Here is an 18,777-nt window from a genome sequence, read left to right as displayed (position 1 = left end):
CCAGGACTCCCTAGGAGAGCTTTGCAGTGTCCACCCTGGCAGCATCTGAAGCTGTCCAGCTCTGCACATCATTTGTCTTTATCTCTGTAAGTCTGTCAGTGCTGTCCATGCTCTTCTGTGCTGCCCTGCATTTGCGGGCAAAGCTCTGCCAAAACCCTCTCGAGGAGAAGAACGGAGATCTATGCAAGCCCAGGCTGGAAAATGCACTGAAGAAACAGGTAGTTCTCCCAAAACATTGGGCAGCATTTGATAGCTTCACCTACAATTCCTGTTGGTAGATGTCCCTTCCACGTTTCCCACAAAGCATTAGGGAAACCAGCAGCTAAAACTGCTGTGCAAGGAGCAGTTTGTTTATCTAACAAAAATCAGCGACATCAACAAAGGCTGAGAATAGTTTTCTTCTTAGCTTAGGAGGTCTATATGTTATAAATAGGGTACTAAAAGGCAATTAAGAGAGAGAAGGAGAGCAAAAATTTATTAAAAATGTACCAACAGAAACTCATTTCACTTCTTTTTCAACCGGGCATAGGGGAATTCCTGTAAGACTTCTAGTTCATTTCAAGGAGGAAATTCTGAACGAAGATAAAAATAACTGACAATCAAATTTTCAAATTGAGAGAAACACGGAAACCCCCATAGATTCGACCCAGGGTGGCACCACTCCACAGACCGATAAAAATATCATAAAAATTTAGGCACGACAGGGACCACGGAACAGAAACCACTCTGATAAGAGAACATTTAAAACAGTCGAAAAATAAGAGAAAAGGCTGAACTACAGTCGGTTTAGAAACTCAGTAAATAAATTTTTAAGGCAATCAAGGATAAGGAGAACCACAAAACTATGCCCCGAACTCACGACAGCTCATCGCAGGGACAAAACACGCACGAATTAGGGCACGGTGCTTTCAGAAAGAGACGAACCCCACGTTTTTACATTCAGAACAGATCGTTTTCTTTCTTTCTTGGGTCACCTTTAATGCTTTCCTGAGATTTATTTTTTTTTCCAACGGGCTGCTTAAACATAGGTCTCGGTCGTTTTCTGGCACAACTGTACTCACGACTGGGAATCGAAATTAAGTACATAAAAAAAAAGAAAAAGCAACAACACACAAACCCCGAAAGTCTTCTGCGAGTGTTCGAAGCAGTTCTTTCCCTCGCCAGCCCCTCAGCGGAGCCTCCCGGGGGCTGCCACCCAGCCTGGCAGCGTGGCCCGGCGGCGGCTCCCTCCCGCCGTCCCCGGCCGACTCCCGGCTCCCCGCCCGCCCTCCGCCTTCCCAAACTTTCCGGGCTTATCCGCGGCACCCCGGCCGCGGGACGGAGCGCTCGGAGCCCAAGTCCGCAGGAAGTTGTCCCGCCCGGGAGCCGATCCCGCTGCCCGCGGCACCCCCGGGACACCGCGGGCTCGCCCCGTGCCCGGTCACGGCGCTCCCCGCCGCCCCCTTCCCAGCGCCTCCCGCACCCACCGGCCTCTCCCGGGACAGCGGGCGGGAGCGGGGCCGCCAAGCGCCCTTACTTGGAGCTGCGTCCTCCCGAGGGACGGGAAGGGCCGGCCAGCGGCGGGACAGGAGCAGGGTCCGCAGCGCCGGCCGCCGGCAACTTCCCCGCTCCGCCGCCACACGTGGGGCTGAGGCGCGGGCTGCGCTCCCCGCCCGCCGCTCGCCGCCGAGGACGTGGCAGCACCGGCCCTCCCCCCGGCCCTCCCCGGCCGCGCCGGAGGCTCCTCCCGGCCCCGCTCTGCGGAACGCGGGGCGCCCTCTGCCGCCCGCCCGGGGACCGCCGGCCCCAGCCGCGCCCGGCCCCGCCGCCCCGGGGAGCCCGGCCCCGGCGCCGGTGCCCCGCGGGCCGGGGGCTGAGTGCGGCACGCCCGGCCCCCTCAGGGGTCGGCCCGCCCGCCGTGTGGGGAGAGAGCGCAGCACAGGGCAGGGAGGTTCGCAAAGGAGAACGCCGAAATAGGTGGGATCAGGAGAGCGATTCCTTTTTTTTTTCCGCGTAGCAGCAGGACGGAAGCGCCTGTTGAGTTGATTAAACTCTGCGATAAGGGGCCGAAAATAAAAATGGAGGGCCGGCTCGGCGTCCTGCAGGAACAGGGGCTGTCTGGGCAGAGCGGCGGGACTGGGTGTGCTGAGTGAGGAGCCCTGTCGCCCGCAGCCTGAGCTGCTGTCATCTCTGCACCAGCGACACCCCAAAACTGCTTCCTGCAGCTGCTGCCCAGCTCCCGCGGCTCAGGCTGACCGCCACAGAGACGCTGCTCTCGTACTGCGGAGAAGGGACCTCTCACCGCGTTCCTAAACACACAGTAGCTGTAACTGGTGGAAAATAGAAGACCTCGGACATCTATTTGTCTTTTCTTCTTGTCAGGATCACATATTTTAAAATAAAATACTTTTTTGGGCTTGCATTGGTTACAGTGCGCCTGACACAGCTTTCTGCTGTGTTGGGAGGAATCTTGCCCTTCTTCCATGTGAATAACAGCTGCAGAACCCTTTCCAAGCTTAGTGGTTTCGTCCTTTTCCTCGTGCATTTCTTAAAGTGTTTCCTGTGAGAGTGTTCATGACAGGCACCTTAGTGTAACCTTAATAAACCTTCTAATTGAGTGATCTTAGACTGTCGTGTTGTGACCTCCTGTTGCTCTTCTTTCTGCTGAAAACATCTATTTCTCAGAGTGCTGGGCACAGCCTTAATCTCGAGGTGCACTGCCAATTTGAGGTTAGGTTCTGACTTTGAAGTCATAAAGAAATGCTGTTGCTGATGTTCAAATAATGCTGAACCGCTTAGGGCTAAGACAGAGAAGAAATAAAATTGTGCTTTTCTAAAACATCTCTCGCACTGTGGTTATCTCAAAGCGCTTTATTAAGTAATGTCAAGTAAAGGGGCACCTTTAAGCATAGCAGTGATTCCATGCAGAAACGTACCTTTGAACGGGGAAAATTTTGGCATTAGAGTTATCTACTCATTTAGTAGGGCTATTATGTATGTTTAATGATCACTTGCAGTACCATGAGAAATATCCAATAATGGTCACCACTTAAAACCATTAAGGAAAGATAAATTATGTGTGTATATTCAATTCCTCCTTGGGCTGACTTTAAGTAAGAAAATGCAGCCCAGTCGATTTAAGGTTAAAGTGAATGTGTGAATCTTTGCTACATATTCCAGGAAAGCTGTAAAACTTACAGAGTACATAATTTGGTGGTTATCGAGTTACATATTTATGCTAAAGTACTTCAACAACAAACTATACTGGAACTTAAAAGTTTGAGCAGTAGATCCTGGCTGGCACACAGTTACTTGCTACTGTGATCACTCCAGCTTCAGCGATGCCCAGAAACAGGATGTTGCCATTTAGGAAACACAGATTCCTGTCTAAGCTTTAGGCAGAAGACATTCTGTGGGCCATACAGGTTTTCCAACCTGCATCTGTCCAAAACAGATATGATTAAGTGCATTTTTGTTTAGCTATTGATTTATTCACCTGGCTTCCTCAAATATCGGATATATGTATGTCTCTTGCCCAAGAAAAATAGGGCTCTTTGGAGTATTGATTGCAGCAGTGTAGTTTGCAGTACAACTCAGTAAAAGGTTTGGTTCACATTTTAAGACATTGCACTGTTCTATGTCATAGGTAATAGCAGGTCATAAACCTACACGTCCTTTGGATGTAGGTGTAAAAACCTGCTGCCAGGATTATAATCTTTATTATTTATTCTTAATGTAGAAAAAAAAATCTTTTCAGGTTGAGCTATCAGTGTGCAGTAATTTCCCCCTGAACCTGCTCAGAATTTATAGATTTGTTTTATGCAGTACTGTAAAGCATGGGAAATGCTATTGCCAAATTTAGTATTTTGTCCCTTTGTTGTATCCTACTTCTGTGACAGTAGCAGCTTAGTCTTTTAATAAATACATATGGTTTTACATATGTGCATGTATGGAGAGAACAAGCAAAATAATCACACATAAAATGCAACTGAAGTGCAGAAACTGTGGTGTTCATTACAAGTGCTAATACAAAATATAATCAAATGGGTTCATGTATGTGTACACTTAGAAGGCCCTTTCCCTTGAATATTGTTTCCTTCTCTGGGAACTTACAGTGGCAAAACCCTACAGATGATATCCTTCCTAACTGGCAAAATATTTTGTGACAATAAGAAACAGATGTTGCTTGCCAAGATTCTTTGGATATGTGATTTTCATAGTCTCTGGCAGTTTTGGACTTTTTCTCCAATGACTGGTGGAACCACAGCACAGATACTTTCTACCTCTGTGCAGTTGCACCCTTTGGTTTTGCTTGTGCCTTTGCCTACCAAGATCTCCTTTGTCTTTCTTTTGATTTCTCTTTGGTTCCACACTTTCTTCAGATTTACTCTGGGTTCTTGTTTTCATTATTTCCTGTTCATATCAATCTCCTGTGAGACTTCCCCTAAATCTCATCCTCAGAGTCTTCTTTCTCTCATAAGATTCAACATGGAAATCTCACAGTTACCTCCAACACTCAGACTAGATGATCTGTCAAGCTTTGTGTGGGACAGAGGTGCCATGGAAGTGCCTATTTATCTCTTTCTGACTATGAAAAGTACATAAGAAGTATATCAGATTTAGACATTTAAAGTGGGGTGAGATGAATTCCATCTTATGATACTTCTCTGTTGCCAGTGAAGTCAAAGACAAGCTGAGTCATTTCAGTACTGAAAGATAAGAAATTGTTATGTCCTGGTAACAATGGTACCTGAGGGGATGAACAGTGAATGCTTTCTTTTCTAACTCAGCAGCTACCTCAAAACACAAGTGACCATTACTTATTTGTAAGTAGTTTGGTAGTCTTGGAAAAATGAGAAATCCCCATGGCTTTTAGTCTGTGTTTTCAGTGACTGCTTCATGAGAGATGTCACTCACTGCACTGTCTCAGAGACTGTAATGCTCCTTCTCCTCTGGAGAGGAGATCTTTGGTGCTCAGTCTGTATTAGAACAAGTGTATCAAAAAGGCGCTTTAAGGAGCACAGCAGTTCAGGACTGGAAGTAACTATGTATGGAACAAGATCCTAGAAACAGACTGTTAACTAAAGTTAAATCTCAACAATTTTCACACTAAGAATGAGATTAAAAACATAAAAGCAAATAAAAAGGGAAAGTAATACACATCCTGTAAAATTGTCAGTAATAATAATGTCTAAATTGAGGTAGGATGCTTTCCTGATTTGGGCCCAGAAATTATGATGACCTCTCTATATATAGAAAGTCGAAGTAAATTATCACAGTGCTTTCTTCTGACTTTACAATTACTGAAAAAGCTCTTCAAACAGAAAGCTGGGCCATACTGACAAGGTAGAAGAAGCTGGTTTGTACTGTCACCGTCCTGCAGAAATCCTTTTTCTGAAACCTGAATAACACTTTCACAGTCACAACAATTTGCCCAGTGTAGAGCCTAAAATAACCTTTAGAAGATGTGAGTTTTGATACAAAACAAAAGACTAGATTCATCTGCTGGTGTTAACTTGGCATAGCTCCATTGAAGTCAGTGGAATTATATTGATTTACACAAGGAGCAAATATGATCTATAAACATTTGAAGCTAAGACTAACACACACTAAGACACTATCCTTTTTCCCCAGTACTCCAGGTTGCAGCAGAACTCTTGGACTTTAAGATTCCTTTTTCAGCAGAACATGATATGTAACATTCTGAAAGATATTATAGAAATGTGATGTCACCAGAACTTTAGCTATCTTACCTGAAAACCATAAAAGTATTATTCAGATACTTCTGAGAGGCAATTTATATTTTGTGTGTTGTATACACCCAGTATATTTTGCAGGCTAATTCTGTAGTGCAAGTTTAGTCTTTTTATATTTCATCTGCTGTCACAAGTGATCAAATGACAGATAAAAAATTTACTTGATAATAATTGAGTATGTCATCTGCTTTCAAAGGCTCACAGTTCCAAAACTGGGAAAGACCGAAGAAGGAGAAATGTATAGTGTCTCATTATACTTTACCTTTCAGGTAGCTAAATATTGTGACTAAAAGTCAGACTAGACAGTTACATCTGTACCATGTTTTACAGAAGTGGAAAGATAAGTCACAGACATTGACAAGGCTTTCTTCAGTACATTCTATTGAAAAAAATGCTTTAGTTGATCTGCTTATAATTTTTCATGCTGTGTCCTCTTTTGGCACTGAACTCTATGAAATTTACAAAAGCAACACCTGCAGCTCTCTAAATCACAGCCCTTTTGAAAGTTGATGTCTACATATAACACTCTCTCATTCAATCAACCTAAATGTGTTAACAGCTATGTGACTTACAGTGAATCCCTGAAGACTTACGCTTGAGAGTCTTCTTTGTTTGAAGATGTGTCTCTCTGAAGAACCTGTCATAGCAACCACACTTTCAAACTCTGCTCTATAAACACCATGGCGCAGTGCTGAGCAACTTCCTGTGAGTTACTAAGTGCTTTCAACTCTTATTGAACTTTTAGGAATTGTAGGAAGTGGACTATTTACAGGAAGAGTTGAGACTTTTAAAGAATGAAGTGTGAACTAATTTTATTAGCTTACAAGCTTCTAGCTACTTTTAGGTATAGTTTGACATTTTCTATTTTTTCTTCTCGACATAAAAATACACTTAACTGGCAAAGTCTTGCTGTCACTTGAATTAAGATTCTCACACCAGCCATCAACTTCTGTTGCTGTTGATGTTAGGGGACAAAATGTTTTGGAGGAACTTATGTGTAAAAAGCTTTAGATTTTAAAGTTAATATGTAGTGCCATGAATTTCAGCAGATAATTTGCTTCCCTTACATATATAAATGCACTAATGCTGTGAGCTATTTTATATTTTTCCAAAATCATAGCAGCCAGATATCCAAAGGACCAATTTGGTTGTGGACTTTTCTCTAAACAATCAGTGTATTTCCAGACCAGAGCTGTTGACTGCTTAATGATCTGTTGAAAGATTCAGTAGCATTTGGCACATAGATATTGTTTACAGCATGCCCTTCATTCTCTCTGGCACATAACAGAGCCTTCTGCTTCCTCTTGCTTCCCTGATGATCACCTTATAGTGACTCTGGAAGTAAAATAATATAATTAAAGGGAGTGTGGGAATCTCCAGATAACATTAGAAAATCACATAGCAGGATTATCCAGCTTTGTGCTTAGCAAGTTTAGTGGAAAGATGGGTTCTGTGCTTTTTGACATGGATGTCACTATAATTCTTTGTGATGGGCCTTCACATTTGATGATATTGCAAAAGCAGAGTGGAATAGATTTAACCTTGAAATAAATTGCAATCTGTGTGAATAATTAACCAGTAGGGTGCCTTCACAATGAAGTGGTGGATCCCTATAGCTTTGCTTTTTTCAAAGAGCTGATATCTTTTTTTACAAAATATACTTAAATCATCTGGAAGAAATTTACAGCCCCTGTACTGAGATTATGGGCTGGAGACATTATAGCTCCTTTTGATTTCTGGAACCATGAATCCGTGAAGAGTTTCTGTTCTTTGCAGACTGTGGCATAGCGACAGAATTGTGCCTATAGTCCTGCTTTGCTCATGGTACTCGTAGTTCTGTATCACATTAATGTGTGTAATTAAAAGTCATCTCTCAGGAGTTCAGGTGATTTCCTGAAGTGATTAGGAAGTTTTCTCTACCTTTCCCCCTCACTTCCTGGGCAAAACTGGCCAGATGTACTTTTTTTATCTTTCTCTCCGCCAAACCCATCAAAAGTGAGATGCTGGATAGCATAGACTGGTGGCTGGAGAGGGTGGAGATTTCACACTGGCTGGCAGGAATTTCTTGTTCACGACCCAGCTTTGGGCCTAAAGAAGAGAGATCAGTCATAAGAGGAATGTATATGTTGTTGTCAGAGAGGAGGTGTTGGGGGTTTATGCTTACAGTTGGGTGGAGGAGTGGAGGAGACTCTGGCTGCAGATGGGTTCCAGTAATACCACTAATGATGTCACTATAAAACATATTTATACATAGCATGATTAAAAGAGAATGTGTGGTTCCTGTTGACCTGCTGCTGAAAAGAAGTTTGTAACTCAACTGTAAAATCTGAGGGTTATATTGCCATGCAGATTGAACTAGGCAGTAAAGACCTGTTCCTCATAAAACTATGCAGGTTTAATTCCAGCCCCAAAACCCTTTTATTTATTAATATCAGACTTGGAGATTTTAGGAGAAGCATAAGGAACTGTCTTGTATCAGCAGTTCTTTCTGGGCTCAATTCCAAAGTCTTTCTCCACATCGTATCCATGAATATATCTAATATTACATCTGTGGACATTCTTAATAATTCAGTTCCTTGGATCCCAGAGGCCAAATTCATAACTTTCTTTTTTTCCCCCTCAAGGTTCTACACTTATAATGCAAATATATGTATTGCACTTCTTTTTTTTTTTCCTTTTTTTTCAGTGTTGGGAGAAGTGAAGGGGGGAGATACTCTTGCCCCCTTCTCTTTCAGTCTAATAACTTCCATGAGTAGGTGCTACTCAGCATGAGGGACTATGAGAGCAATCTCACCAAGCTGAGCTGGGCATGCAATTCTATTTTGAAACTGGACCCACATACAAGCCCACAGTCAGGGATGGGGGTATTTGAAATAGTACATTGCTGATGGCTTCAGATTTGGAGTTCTGGCTTTGGATCTTTTCCCAGTGGAGGTAAACATGATTATACACCCTAGCAGGTGTTATATAATCTCTAGTCACATTTGGATTCACTGCTATGTATGTTTGATACTTCCTCTCATACAAAATATTAGAGATTAGTTCTCTTCAACTCCATCTGTGTAGCTGGGGTTTTTTTCCTATAAAACTCAATAACAAGAAAAAATCCAATGCATTTATACTCACAGAAAACCAGTCATGCAAAGCATTCATTTATGAAAGAGAGATGGTTACACTGAGTCAATACTAATACAATTACCTACTTGAACAAGCTCAGTTACTCAATGCATTACCTAATTCTGCCTTTTGAGAGTCTTGCTAGGTTGTTTTTTTCTTAAGGTTCTCTTTCTGTATGCTTTTATTCTTGTGTTTTCAGGAACCACCGGTGGCTAGAAATGCAGAAGTACACACTGTTGTCATGGAAAACCTGACTTACCTACACAGATATCTTACCATCCCTGCAAACAAAAAAACAGATGCAAGATTTGCAAACTATATTTACAGCTCTGAGACTCAGTAGGCTATTTGGTAGAGCTGGGAAATATATTTTTTCTGTCAAAATCTTTAAATAACCTTTTCTTATTCCCAATGGGGCCAAAGTTTTCTTATTCCAAGTGGGACAAAAGTTTTGAGGGGCAGGGAAATGAGTGGGATAAAAATTGTCTCTATTAAATTTTTAAATTTATAAAAAGCCCTCTAGATGACTTCTCATTTTTTACCTTACTCTATTCCAAATGTTTGCTTCAATTTAATTATGAGTTTCATCACTAAATGGCAAACTATATTGAGATTAATTTGGAGAATATGGAAAGAGGAGGATTTTTACTATTTCCTAATAGAAACTGCTTTGAAATTGATAATTTTACATGAACCCCCCCACACACTTCTGTATAAATGGTGCTTTCCAAACAAAATATTTATGTTAAAAAGTGTGACTAGTGTAGTTTATCAACAATTCTTAAAAATGAAGATTGTTCATTAGAAGTTATATCTCTGACCCTCTGAAATCAATGAGAATCTTCTAGTTTCTAGAGACTGTATTAATTATTTTTCCTAAGTGTTATATGTCAAGCCCATATTAAAGCCAAACTCATATTAAAAAACAACTTTAAATAGGTTTCATTTCACCTTAGGGACCTACTGAAGTTTACTATAGCCTGACATCGCTGCCCAGGAGCAATGAAACAGGAGCTGATTTAAACTCTGCATCCAAGGAGCGTGGAGCTGCTGGTCCTTCCCCTTTACTTGTAGTTAGAGGAAGCTGCTCCACTGCACTTACCTGCATGGTTGCACTTGATCCTCCAAATTCGTGGATTAACCCAGAGTGTCGCACTGATCACAGTCTGAAGTCAGTTCAAAAGGCACCAGAATCCAATTGTGATCCACATAGAAGTGAGAGGTAAAGATGCTCCTCTACCACAGCTGTTCATCTCATAACATAGTGTTATGAGCAAATTTAAGTGTATGCCATTGGGCATTGCATGCTTAGCATTCATCTTAAGTTTTCCATAACATATTTAGTAAATTAAAATTCATATACTCCCTGGAGAACAAACAAGAAAACCCGTTCCTTCTCCAGTCCCCACCTTGTTTGGTTTGATTTTTTTTATCAGGTTGCATGATATAGTATAAATAAGAACAGTTCACAGTTCAGTACTGCTGTTTTAGGCAGTACCTAATCTTTTTTGGTGCAGGGAAACAATGAGCTCTTGGCTTCTTTTTTTAATGTGTCACGCACAGGAGGAATTCCTCATGTTTTACACAGTCAGTTGCTGCTAGATTTTTTTCTGCCACTGGCATTCAGTCTTTGTTGTTGCTGCATTTGGCACATCTCTAAGTGCATAATAACAATACAATACATATTAGCATTAGACCTGCCACTATGTAACTTGCTGCTATAGCAAGAACAGTTTTCCTGTTTCTGGTCGGGGGGGAGAAACTTTCCTAAAAACCCTTAAATTAATCAAATATTCCCAGTGTGCACCTTTTACTGTCAAACTTTGCTGCTTTTCGGGCAGTGTGCAAGTGTGCAGGGCACTGTTACAGCCTGTGAGTGTGCAGGACGCTGTTGTGGGCATGGTGTGTAATGGAGGAGCTGGGCCACTCCTCTATCACAAAGGGCCACGCCTGACAGGAGCAGAACAGGCTGGAATCAGCTGGAACCAACTGAAACTGGCTGGCACCTGCAGGCTGCAGCCCTTACACGTCCAGACTTGTGACCTCTGGTCTGCTGACTTCCCTTTGGGACAGCTCTTGGACTCTCTTATCCCCATTAGGGCAGCTCTTGGTATCTCTTATCTACCGGAGCAGCTCTTGGTAACTCATCTTCCAACTGGTACGGCTTCTCTACTCTCACATCTTCCCATTGGGACAACTCTTGGACTCCTCACATCTTCTGCTTTGTATAGAGATGTGTCATTGGCAGCCTTACAATCCTGCAGTGTTAATCAAACCAAACAGTGGGCTTATTTTGTTTCTAATACAGATACAGAGCCTTAATTACTCCAGTATTGTTTTAACTACCTCAGCACGTTCTTATCTGTTTTACTGCACTTCATTTCATATTACACATTTCCAGTTGGAGGCTTGACAGGAGGCAGAAGCAATCAAACCATATTGTCTTGCAAAACAGTGGGGAAACTGCCATGTCTCTCATGCAAAAGATTAATCATAGACTGTGTGCCGTCTTTGTTAAACAAAAACATGTCTCACTTAAACAGCTTAAAAGTTACCTCCTGTGTGATGCTGTCAGGGTGGGGGCCAAAAGTCAGACGTCTAAGGAGTCGAATCTTTGAAGAAGCAGCTGCTTTTTTTTTTTTTTTTTTTTTTTTTTTTTCCCTTGTAAATTCTACCATAAACTGCTGCGGCTGATCTGGGAGCAGGATGCTTACAGGAGACTGCTGCTGCAGAAGGGAAGGGAAGGGACAAACTGTTGCTGGGCAGATTAGTGAGGGAAGCCGGGAGTGCTTCAGGTGGAGAAGGAATAGGCTGCTGTTGCCAGCCGAGGGAGCTGTTCAGGTGCAAGCTTGAATTTTAGATCCAGACATTTTCTCTGGAATATAAGGAGCCTAATTGTGTAACTGCTGCCCTAAAATACCCGTGAGGACCAGGCACTTTATTCCTAGGTCTGACAACAGCTTGGAGAAACCTACATAGGTGCTGTCTCCCTCTTCACTGTGTTTAATCTCAGGAGGTAGGGCTATATCCAGAATTATTAAACAGAAAAAACAGGAGTAGCAAGACTTGTGACGAGGCAACAAAAGTTTATTTGGAATTTTTACACACAGATTTATTAAGGAATGCTTCAGAAATACATGAAATCGCTGTAGGGATTGATTTTCAATCCAGGAGTGTAACTCCTCCATATTGCATTTATTGTGATCCATCTTGTCCTAAACATCTGAATTGAAGGTAATGCAGCGCAGAGGATTGGATTTTTATTAATCTCACCAAAATACAGAGAAATGGTAAAACGTAAAAAAATTTGCAGGTGGTGGGGAGGAGGCAAATAGAAAGTCCTGGCACAGGGACTTATCCTCTGCTTGCAGAGAATGTGTCTAATCTTCATTAAAAAATTCAAAGCCTGCTTGGCATGGATCCTAGATGTGTAGCAGTTTGTTTAGCAAAGATGGAAAGCTCACTCTACATTAATTCCTAATGGTTTATTGCAAAATGTTCTATAATGATGACGTGCTTGAGCTGTTAATTGATTATGAAATGCCTTGAGATCTTTATGAAAAGCATAAGATACAACTATTATTGGATCATGCCGCTCATTAACTTTAAAGAAAATAAATGTGCTGTAATTCCAACTGTCCTGTAAATATCTTCTGTTTGGAAATATTTTTATGTCATCCTTCTTTTCTCTGGTAGTATCAGTGTTTGCTGCTTGTTCAAATTCCAGTACATTTAGGGAGATTAAGGGCATGAACAATCTGACGGAAGTCAACCTGAATTGTTCCCACTGAATACAGAGGAAGTTGGAGCAGTCCTTGTTCGCTCTGTCCAAGTCTGAAAAGAAAATCTCTGGAAGATTGTGACAGCCATGGGACTTTCCAAAGAGAGGGGACGTGAAAATTCTTGTTTCTGAACTCAGAGAACTACTTTATCCTAGAACTGTTCCAAGCTCCCTGCTGTCTTTTGTTATCAAAAAAATTCTGCATAAATGGTGAGGTGTAGGAGATTGGAACAGTGTTTTCTGTGATACTATTTCATCTAGCATACTCAAGGTCTGGATATAATTACCCCATAACCTGGTTTCAAGAGGAGTTTGAATTCTCAGGGTACCACTGAGACATGGTTAGGTAACACTGGCCAGTGCATAAGGGCCAGTCCAGGAAAGGAGATTAATGAGTGGGATTTTTACCTTGTTCTGAAGGGAGCTTAGGGAAAAAGCTTGGCAGTGAGCCTCTGTGTAGGGCTGAATTTCAGCTCCAGTTCTCACACTTGCAGCAAGTCCATCATAAATGGAGAGCTGAGAATTTTTATAATTAATGCATTAGAACTAATTTAACTGGAGACATGAAAGTTGTATTTTTAAGCATTTTTACCTTATACCATATCAGAAATAATGCCATTGCCACCAGTTATTTGGGAGCAAATGTGTTGCAAAAAAACTTTCAATTTTATTGGAAATAGTGTAGACCCCTAATTTCTGCAGAGCATTCTGTTTAGAGAAGTCAGCAGACTCCTGCATTACTCCAGACCTCAAATGCTGACAGGTAGCACTGGCACTCTGGAAGGTGAAAGTGAATTCTGGATATTCATAAGTAAATTGAAGTAACTGATGTCCCATTGTTCTTTTGCTTTCAATCAAAAAATTAAGAGAGAGAGAAATAGGAAATCCCCCCAAATGTAATGAAGTATTTGCATATAAAAAGATTTTTAACTTACATTCTTTGCTTATTGGCAGTCTTTGGAAGCCCATCATTTCTTTCTGATGTTAAACTTACTAAGAAAAAAATTCACATTTCTGGGGAAGTAGAAGTTTGTTTTAAAAATTTATTGTTGTTCATTTATTTTCACAGGATGCAGACCTTTCCAGACAGAACAATTGTTTCTAGACATGAGCAGGAGAAAAATGTAAGATTCTGTGGTGCTGTGTTGTTTTGGTTTTTTTAAAATATCCCAGATAAATGTTTATAGACGCTATATCAGTAGAAAATCTTACTATGACAGCAAAGGAAATGTGGATGTTTTCAGTTTCTCATCCTGAGTGTGCAGCTTTGTGACTAGATAACCATGAACAAATGACTTATTATATCAAGGACTAAAGTTAGTGTTATTTCTACTGGTGTAAATCTGGAATAACTCCACAGAAGTCAATGGAGTTAGAATGCCAATCCAATATTGTTTCCTCATCTGTAAAAGAGGTTAATGACATTATCCTCTCTTGGGGAATATGTCAAGGATATTTAGTTAATGTTGACTCTGTAAAATGCTAATTAACTGTTAGTGCAAAAATTTGTACTTTACAGGTGAAAGAAACAGCACACAAGGTACTCATGCTTAACCCACTCTGCTAAAGATAGATTGGCTTTCATTACAACATCTCAAACAGTTTTCCCATTATCTCTTTCATTTGGGAGGCAAGACTGATCCATTCTATTAGGAAAGCAACCAGATGCATGTAAATAAATTAACACCGAAAAATTACCAAGCGTAGCATGTGCATATGTCCTACACTATGCAGTTTGCTTGTGTACTGGTCCAAGAAGAACATTGTAAATTTAAAATAAGCAGCTTTGATTCTGCTAACTAATTTGTTGTTATATATAGACTGGGAGAGAATAAAATATACACAGACAAAATGGTGGACAGATAAATAATTACTGCCAGAAGTGATCTGCAGCTTTCAGGCAATCCTTTTAACATTTTTCTGTCTCATTATTTCTGTATATCAATGAGAAGTGTCTTTGTAAGAAGCAGCATGAAAGCCCTGGTATATGTCTTTCCAATGCAAACAGAAACATGACTGTAATTCTTAGTAACTCAGAATTAGCAATTTATGAAGCACTCATGGGACACTGTCACAAAGTAAGCAGAAGCATGCAAAACTGCAATAGCAGTAATTTCCACTCCTATTTTGAGGTTCATGCTGGTAATTCTCAATGCATTTTTCACAAATGGGTGCATAATTCCCATTTTGCAGATGTGGAAAGGGATGGGCCTGGGGCAAGTACCTTGCCTGAACAAAACAGTGGTGAAGGAGGTGCAAGGAAGTCATGCAGAGAAGAAAGGGGCAGGAGTGGGGGTGGCATTTCCAGCAGCAGGCATCCCACAGAGCTGCTCCCATACCCACTTTCTCACATGGAAAGAGAAACTTGGCCTACCAGTCCCATCATCTATCCACTGACATTAGATTAAAGGTAGAGGACAGAAGGATACCACATAAAATAGCATCAAGGAGCTCTTCCTTATGAATGACCAACTCAAGTATTGGGATCTCCTGGATTTTTTCAAGTGCTACTCTTTTCAACAGATGTTTTCATTGCATCTTCAACTAACAGACTCCCAGTCTACTTTTGTTACTCCCTCTGCAAGTGCTGCAGTGATGAGGAGGCTGACTGAACAGCTCTCATGTTCTAATCTTTCCAGGGAAAATCTTTCCCTTGAATCTGGTCTGTAGGACACATCTTTCCAGCATAAACCAGCCCAGTTTTCTGTTCAGTCTGCAAGGACTGGTGAAAACAGCCAGTGATGGTTAAAGCTTCCTTCTGTCTTAGCCATGTGACTGCGTCCAGTGAGATAGTATTTCCAGAGAAAAACATTTTTAACCAGTTCTGTATTAACCAATAATATTCTTACATGGAACTCATGAGCTGGCAGTTTAGTTCAGTGGCTTTGGGCACCAGCTGCCAAGTGTCTACACAGGATTTCAAGCTGGCTCGTTCCATTCATGCCATGAGAGCTACACTGCTGCTGGTTCCTCAGTCATCATGATACACAGCCTGGGTTTATTAACATGACACAAGAAAATGTTAGACTTACCTTTACTGCCAAAACATTTGCCAATGAAAACCTAAAAGTTCTACAACAATCACTGGAAATCACACTCTGAGAAAACATTTTATTTCCAAAATTAGGTTTTTGTATATTTACATGCTAAAAGGAAAAGCAGCAACAATATTTCCTCTAAAGTTTTAATTTAGAAAATAAAATAATAAAGTAACTTTTTCAGTAGCTTCTATAAATTAGCAATAGCACTGGTTTGGCCAACTTGTCCTTAAAATGAGCTCATTAAATCTAATTGTACACACTGTATAGCAAAGAATCATATGAAAAAAAAATCTCTGAGTTTTATGTCCAATTAAAAGAATACTCTGTAGTGTTCAGCACTGATTCCAGTGGTGGATGTCTGCCAAGATACATTTAACTAAAATTAATACACTTTGAGATAGAATCAGCCCTGACAACAGGGAAGTAATCTACTAGAGGCAATAACTCAAAGATCACAGCAAAATGGCATGTTAAAAGAAATCATAAACTTGGGAAATTGTCGATTTTTATTAAAATATATTATCTCTGATTTAAACAGATGGCTTAAAAGAGATTAAGATATTTTTAAGATTTTGTAACTTGATCGTCGTGAATCAAAATGAATGAACACATGCCATGCAAGTAGAAAATAGGGCTAATATCCTCCCCTACAGTCAAAAGCAAAGCAAAAATGCACAACTAAATAATGTGAGGATGAGCTCCAGAGTGCCAATTTATGCATCAGGAAGTCTGGACTCAGCAGGGGAACCCAAATAACTAAATGATGCATATCAGCTCCATATTCCCAGAGAAAATAATTGGACACCATGCAGGGTAGCCCAGAATGCCACACAACAAAGGCTTAGTGGCTGGCCAGTATGAGATCCTCGGGATTACAGGTGCCTGAGCAGTGCCCTGTTGCTGCACCTCAGAGCTTCTTTCTGCCCAGGACACACTGCACAGAGCCTTCTCCCCAGTGCAGTGGCCTAGCTGAGCATGGCTCATTCTTTCCAGGTGAATGGAATGGCTGAAGGACAAACCTAACCTGGAGTCTCGACTCATTTGTTCACTTTGAAAGCTCATCTCATGACTGCCTGGTGTAAAATGCAACGATCATTCAGAGCACAGCAGAGAATTCAATCTTGGCCTGATTTCCAGGGCCCCTCCCCTTTCTCTCTGGCATTGCCCTGTCTGCTTTCTTTGCAGTCTCATTCCTGGACTTGCAGCAGCCCCTGTGGCACAGGATGTGCCCCTAAGAGACTTTTCTAGCCTGAGACAGAGCATCTTCAGGTTAAGGATTAGCCCCAAATCTCCACTGCCCTGGGTAACAGGACTGAAGAAGCAAAAGCAGCATCACTTCTGTGAAGGATAACTTGACTGTCATGCTTTACACTGAAAAAATACAGTCCTTATGTGATATATATTTAAGTTTATAGCTCGCATAGCCATTTCTGGTTCCATCATGGTGGACTTCTGTTTTCACCAAGCAGGTACCTACTTTCACAGAAAAGAGCAATACACAGAAGTCTCATTTCGAGTGTTGAGAGAGCTTCCAAGTCAAGTAGGGCCATGCCATCTCCAAAAGTAAGTTTTCTGTGGAACATGGGATTTTGAAGATGAATTTCTTGTGTTCTTCCCAACTTCCTGTCTCTAGGCACTGAAGGGATGTTCCTAGAATTGCTCCTGGCTGCAAAGCATGATACCAGCTATGGGGAAGTTGCAACCCAAGGACAAACTTGAGTTTCATACTTAAAACTTTACCTCCACAACTCTCGTCACATTTTGTTAGCTCAGTTCTATATGGCCTGAAATGGACAGTATGCTTCAATATACTTGTCAAATGCCTTTCCTCTGTGAATCAGGATTTCTCAGAACAAAATCTCATATTAAATCTTTAGTATTTTAGAGTAGAGATTAAAAGACCACATGGAGTGGTAGCTAGCAAGCAAACAAGAAACTTATGTTTTCAGTAAATCTGCATATATTTGTGTCTCCCATCACTGCAGTACCTGAAGGATTTATTGCCTTTACATAGCATTAGCGTTAACCTAATTTTATACTGGTCACTGAAGCTCAGCTTTTTGAGTCCCAGTCCAGTGTCTTCCAGTAGTTCAGGCATTCTGTTTTTAACTTGATTGTTTTTTCTGCTAGTGTTGCTTTTCTGGAAATAGAATCACAAACATAAACATTGTCTAATTCTGTCTCCTTCATTCTTAAACCAGTGCTCATTTCCATGGAATGAAATTTAACTTTTGGCAGAGGACTGAGCAGCAGATCTAAGCATATTGAAAAGCACTGATTGGCCATGCATGCAAAGAATTCAACCTTGGCCAGTCTTTTTCATCCAAACAATCTCAGTGTCTCTCAGTGATTTGTGCCTGGCTGTTCCCTGCCACCTGCACTGGAATGAGATGCCTGACCAGGCAACCCAGCCCATCTGAAAGGAAGTTAACAGATAATGTGCAATAAAGCATTATTGTTTCCCCAGTATGTGTTTACTCTGTATCACAGAGAATCCATTTGTCAAATATTAATTGAATTCTCCAACATTTGGCATATTTGCATAAGTATTATGAGATAGAGCATTATCTCCCTTGGTGTTATACCCATTTCCTTTAGATGGTCTCTCTTTGATCCATTAATCATGTTTCCTGTATCCCCCCACAGAAACTTAATTGCTCACATCCTGTAGAACCCACTCACAAAGAAAGGAATTAGCTCTATGTAAATCTAAGGTTATTACCTTGCCTCTATAAATGTAAAACAATTAAATTATCCTCTACAAAGGACAGTGATAAAATTCCAGATGAGCATTGATCACTGAAAGAAGCAGATTGAGGCGATTTTATTGGACCAGTGGGGAAAAAATTGGTTTTGCTCTACCAAGGACATTACTGGGGCAAATGATACTGCTGCCTATGTCTGTCTCTGCTACTGCTGCTGTCCCCTCTACTGACTTCAGTATTACTTTAATATCTGAAACAGAGAGTTAGATTCAATAGATGCCTCCAATTTTAGGGCTGATGTAGCCTCATACTGGTGAGTACACCACTTGGGCTTTGCTGGAACCTCGAGGTATGATCTAAAGATGTGAGTACACCATTAAGGGAACCATGTAAAGCCA

The 18,777-nt window shown here is 41.2% G+C and overlaps 1 protein-coding gene across 5 annotated transcripts in view; it reads right to left on the bottom strand.

Moving 5' to 3' along the window:
* SMCO4 (single-pass membrane protein with coiled-coil domains 4) overlaps positions 1–1,672 on the bottom strand; it is a 28,615-nt gene extending 26,943 nt beyond the window's left edge. For 3 of the 5 annotated variants that reach the window (XR_010442972.1, XM_064734516.1, XM_064734429.1), the window contains exon 1: positions 1,517–1,672. The gene's annotated coding sequence lies outside the window, so the exon portion shown is untranslated. Of the gene's footprint in view, positions 1–1,117; positions 1,133–1,466 lie in introns of those variants that run through there. The other 2 variants (XM_064734685.1, XM_064734604.1) reach the window with 2 other exon arrangements.
* Positions 1,673–18,777: the final 17,105 nt, after the last annotated feature.

The sequence above is a fragment of the Zonotrichia leucophrys genome, chromosome 1 (assembly GCF_028769735.1).
Source record: "Zonotrichia leucophrys gambelii isolate GWCS_2022_RI chromosome 1, RI_Zleu_2.0, whole genome shotgun sequence".
Lineage (NCBI taxonomy): Eukaryota > Metazoa > Chordata > Aves > Passeriformes > Passerellidae > Zonotrichia > Zonotrichia leucophrys.
Note: the sequence above shows the minus strand (reverse complement) of the source record. Positions and strands in the feature narration are given on the sequence as shown.